Genomic DNA, 5,353 nt, shown 5'->3' with positions numbered 1-5,353 from the left:
CCGGGCGGAGTCTGGTGGCGGCGGTGGGCGCGGCAGGGACCGCGGCGGAGCTGAGGACTTGCAAGCTGATGGGGGTGGCCGCAGCCCAAAGGAGATTGCCGGGACCTCGGCCTCTAGCCCCGCGGGCTCCAGGGAGAGCGGCGCCGACAGCGACGGGCAGCCCGGGCCCGGCGAGACGGACCACTGCCGCCGCATCCTGGTGCGAGGTAAGGGGACAGCCCGCGGCTCAATTCCACTGGACCCCCCACCCTACCCCTACTGGGGCCTCCGACCTTCCTGCTGCCTCCACCTCCCAATTTATATATTCATTCACTCATCATTCAGTTATTCATTCAGCAAGTATTATTTTGAGCGTCTATTGTGTGCTGGACACTGAGCTGAGTGCAGGGGACAAAGCAGCAAATGAGACCGTAGAAGTCCCCGTTTCTCCGCCTTACAGTTCTCAGCCTCTTGGGCCCTTCCCCTAACCCTAGGCCCACCCGGCCCGCTACTGCGGTGGGGGCAGATATGCGGGTTCTGGATGCTGAGAGCCAGGGTCCCACCCAGCGTCCCACAGGGCAGGGCAGGTGCAGAGAAAAGCGACACGAGCGCTTCTCGGGGACAGGACATGGAGGGACCGGCGTCGGCAACCGCGGGAGGGAGAGGCCCGGGCTCAGCTCAGTGGCTGGGGTGCTTCCCCGCCTCCTGCTTAGCCTAGTTTCCCATCCCCAGCCATTGGGACCGGCACTGGTTGCTCGCGGGACACGGGAGGACACGGGACGCGGAGGGTGGCGTGCCCGGCGTTCGCCCGCGTCTGCTTGGCTCTCTCGGTTCCCAGTCCCTCCCGGCTGCTGGGTCCTGCCGGCACTCGGCGCCGCCTTCTCGAGGCCTGGCCTTTGGCGTCCTTCCCTTTTCCCCTCGCCCCTCGCCCTCTCTTCTTTCCCGGCCGTTTCTCAGCGCCAGACTCGCATTCCCAGCACCCTCTTCCTGCAAGCGCCTGGGTCTGGACTGCGCCCGAGTACCCAGATCTGCCCGGCTTCCTCGCTGCGAGGCCGAGGCTCGCCAGGCCCCCAAGGCCAGCCTCACGCAGAGCTGAGGGCTCCGCTTTCACTTCGATCCGGGCCTCGCCCAACGAGATGGGAGGAGAAAGGGGACTCTGGGGTCTGGCCCTCAGCCCGTCCGCAGGCCGCGGCCAGAGCCTCAAGTCTCTTGCCCCCGCCATCCCGGAGCCCTGGAACCGGGAGACCCAGCGCCGGAAGAGGCCAGACGCGGCAACGGCTTGCCCGGCTCCTTCCTCAGGCTCCCTCGCCCAGATTCTTCCCGCTGCCTCTTTCCTGCCTCTTCGTCACGAGCGCCTGTCCTGAGAGCCGCGGGGCCTCTGGAGGCGACCTGCTAGAGCTGATTTCCTCGGTCTCCGCCAGGGGAAAGGGAACCAACGTGAAACTGACTCCGCGTCACTCCAGCGCAGGGATCAGTTTGTCTGATTCACAAGCCGAGTGGGACGCATTGGCCCGTCGGGCACAACCCCCCTGCAGCTGCTGGGTGTGTGTGGCTGGGGATGGGGGATAGGACCAGGGCAGAGCATGGAAGCAGCCCGACATGAAGGCTACTAATGACTGTCTTGAACACAGATGCAGGGACTCTGGCTTTGGAAAACACTCCAGGTGCCAGACGTGGTCACCGGGAGGGAGATTGGACGCTCACTTATACTCTGAGGGCAGGGTTGGGTCAAGGGAATTACACCATCCCAAATTCCGGCAGGTGTGTGCACCTGTTGGGCACCTAGGATTAAATTAGATTCTATCCTATAGACTGTGGGGTGTCCTGAGTGCAAAGCGTGTGCAGCCAGTTTGGTAGTTTGGTTCCATTAAGGAAATCTGTAGGCTTCCAGACATAGGGAAATCAGTCCCCCAAGCCCACACATCTCCAGGGTAAGACCGCAAGTCCCTACCTGTGACACTCATCACCTCACACACTATGTGGATGGGCATTTCCTACTGCCAGGACAATTATGAGTTCTGTGTCCACATACCACCCCCTCCACTCTACTAACTCTGTGTGTAGAACAAATAAATTTTGTGTACAGGTGTCAGATAAATAGCCCCCATGTTTAAATTCATAGAAGGTGGGAGTCAAAGGTGACCCTCCACCCTGTAGGGTGGGGCTGCCCAAGCTGGGAGCAACCCACAGCCAGGCAGAAATGGACTCCCATTGTATGTAGGGTGGCCTGCGTGCATCTTTAGGGGGGCGTATTTTTATAAATATATGTACACACACAGCTATGGCATTACATTTGTAAAATATAATGGAAATATTAAATATAAAGCACAGAGAATATATTTCTGTACCTAACAGAAATGAAGGCAAATGGGGCCCTCATAAATTCTTCTGCCCTTCCCCATTTAAGGTCTGAAATGCCCGCATCATCATTTACCACTAATTCTTCCTAGCCAGGGTCACCTGCATCACTTGCAGCCCCACCATGGTTCAGGGTGGCAGTTCTGATCAATGAAATGGATCCGGCTCTCAAGGAGAAGTCCACAGTGCCTTGGCATCAGCGTGAATGTCCCTTCCATAGGCCTTAAGTACATTTTACCCTTGACCTCAGAGGACACATCCTCTTAAAATACATTGGAAGGAAGCCCCTAAAAGAGGAAAGGGAGGCATTTGCCACTGGAGCCCTGGGTTGCTGTTGCGGTGAGGCCTCCAAGAAAGGGCCCCACTCCCTCTGGGTCCTTTCTTCCTCCTTTTCCCTCTGCACGCCTCTACCTGAGGGCCCACCCCAGAGGAGTAGAGCTGTTGAGGGAGTCCCATGGTACCAGGATTAAGCAGAGTTGGTTTAGCATACTGGCCTTACAGCTCTTTGAATGTGAACCAGTTTCTTTGTCTTTCTGTACCTGTTTCCTCATCTGTAGAAAGGAACCCACAGCCCTTACCTTGTAGGGCTTGCTAAGGACCAGAGGCGATGTCTGTGAAACTGCAAACACCCAGCAACATCTCCATAAAATGTGTTGAAGGAAGGCAGGGAGTAGCTCTGAGGTGATCCACAAACCATTTCTGGTGGGTGGGGCGGTGGACCTCAGTTTTCCAAGGCCCTATTCAACTCTCTCCTCCCAGTCCCACCCCCGGTCTCCTTCCGGCCCTGGGCCCAAGGGCTGGGCTGTGTTGGGAAGTGAGTAACCCCTGGGTCAAGGAGAATCAGCACCATCTTGCAGACCACGCAGTGCGCCCCTCCCCAATCCCCTTGGCGGGCGCCGAAACGGCCAATGACTCAAGCCTCCGGCTACCTCTGCAAATACAGGGTAGGGTGCCAGAGAGGCCGAACAGTCTGCATGTCCTGCCTCAAAATGGAGGCTGCTTCAAGCCACACACCGGCACAAACACGGCCACCGTGATGACAGGTGTGCAAGCACAACAAGCACCCCGCACATCCCACCACGAACACAGGCTTCCACCCGGAGCGGCGAAGGCTGCTCCACACCTCCGCGTGCACTGCCCTCTGGCTGGTGACGGGTGGGGATGGGGGAATCCTTTTGTCTTATATTTGGAAAGGGTACACCAACCGCGGGCAGGAGGCGACCGGAAGGAACAGGCCGCCTCTAAGCTGTGGTTCTAACAGCACAGGGCAGTGGCCTGGCCGTGCACTGGCCTTTTCGGTGGAGCCGGGATCCCGGCGGGCAGAAGAGGCGCGACAAGTCTGACCCCGAACTCACTGCTACGGCACAATCCACGCTCGTACCTGCAAACCCAGACGCGCCTACGTGCTTCACAGATTAATCTTGACGCGCATTCAACTGATCTTGATAGAGCCGGGAAGGTCCATCAGCGTCACCCGACCCAGCAACTTTCATGAACAATGCGTGGCGCCAGTCCCTGCTCATCCAAAGCGGCCCTCGGGGCTGGGCGCCGCCCCTACCGGTCTCCCAACCACATTCGAGATGCACCCTCCGCACCCCTGCGTCCGGGAGCGGGAGGGCGGGATAATGGCAGAATCCCTTGGAAGAGAGACTAGCTGCCCTCCCATCACCAGCAGCAAAAACGCTTTCCCCCGGGAGCTTGATGGATGTGCCCGGTGGCCGGGAGCCGTGGGGGAGACGCCTGAATCCCGGGCCTGTGCCGTGGGGATGTGGGGGGGAGGAGTGACCTTAGTGGGGTCTGGCCCCTCCGAGAGTCCGCAGGCAGCGGGGACCCGCGCTCCAGAAACGCACGCACCCGAACACGTACACACAGCACAATGGCTCGCACCCGGCGGAGCCCTAGCTCCCGCAGACGCTTCTAGAGACGCCACACAAGGGGCCGCGTTTCGGGGGCTCCGGCTGGAAGCGGACCGTGGGGACAGACGCCCCTCTCCAGCAGCCAGGTCTGGGCTCAGGGCCGCCCAGCGTCCGCTCGCTTTCTTCTTGGATTTCCAGCAGCCACTGGGCCTGCGGGGACTCGGCCCGGCCGCAGGCCTGGCCCTGCCGGGTAGGCGTTTTGGCGACGGGGCTGGCGGGGCAGTGCTGTGTGGGAGTGAGCACCGGACTGCAGTCCCGGCCCTGGGGCCTCCGCCGGTCGCAGGCCCTTAGCCCCAAAGTGCGAGTCTACTACTGGGCCTGACAACCCAGACCAGCGCCCCAGGCAGGGGTGGAGAGGTTTAAAGGGCTCATGCAGGGACCGCACTACGAGATTTTTGTATGGTTTTTATTTTTATTTTTTAGTTTTAGGGCTTGTGACAGGTATTGTGTTTCTTTCTTTCATCCTTTTTTTTTTTTTTTTTTTTTTTTTAGGGGAGTTGCTTTGTTTTATATTATGTTTTTCAGTTTTTCCTTTTGCTTTGTTTGTTTTCGGCAGGAGACCCCCATTCTCATCGCGAGTCTATGCCGGGCCCTCTCATTTGGGTCTGTATTGTTCCCTTCATATGTCCCCCCACACACGCCCGCTCCCCCCGCCCCCGCACACAGAAGCAACCAGCAACCAAATGTGTCGTCTTATTGGTGTGTCTTCATGCCCTGTTTTTGTTTTCAGGGAGCCTGCGCGGGAGTGGGAGGGGGCGGTTAGACGGCTCCTTCCCTTCTCACGCCATTTCTGCCCCTGCGTGGACCCGGGCGCCCATGGAACCGCCACTGCACCCCCCACACGCACACCCGCAAGGAGGGCCCCCCAGGCAGCCCCGGGGTGACTGCTCAGAGCAAGGGGGCCAAGTCCTTCGGAAGCCGGGACAGTGAGTGGGTACCTGGGGCTGGGGCAGGGAGGAGAGGGCGGCGGCGCGCACGCCCCGCCAGTCCACGCCGGACTCCAGCCTGCGCCCGTCGCGCACCACCTGTGGGCTGAGGGGCGTCTGCCGGCCATTTCCTCGGTGACTCCCCGGCCCCAAGCTCCCTCCTTGTTCGCTAAA

The 5,353-nt window shown here is 59.7% G+C and overlaps 1 protein-coding gene across 1 annotated transcript in view; it reads left to right on the top strand.

Annotated features, from left to right (window-relative positions):
* Nucleotides 1-6: 6 nt before the first annotated feature.
* VAX2 (ventral anterior homeobox 2) overlaps nucleotides 7-5,353 on the top strand; it is a 31,720-nt gene continuing 26,373 nt past the window's right edge. The window contains exon 1 of the mRNA XM_008577650.1: nucleotides 7-206. The gene's annotated coding sequence lies outside the window, so the exon portion shown is untranslated. The remainder of the gene's footprint in view (nucleotides 207-5,353) is intronic.

This window comes from Galeopterus variegatus, unplaced genomic scaffold (genome assembly GCF_000696425.1).
Source record: "Galeopterus variegatus unplaced genomic scaffold, G_variegatus-3.0.2 Scaffold1558, whole genome shotgun sequence".
Lineage (NCBI taxonomy): Eukaryota > Metazoa > Chordata > Mammalia > Dermoptera > Cynocephalidae > Galeopterus > Galeopterus variegatus.
The sequence above is the reverse complement of the archived record's forward strand: the minus strand, read 5'-3'. Positions and strand labels throughout refer to the sequence as shown.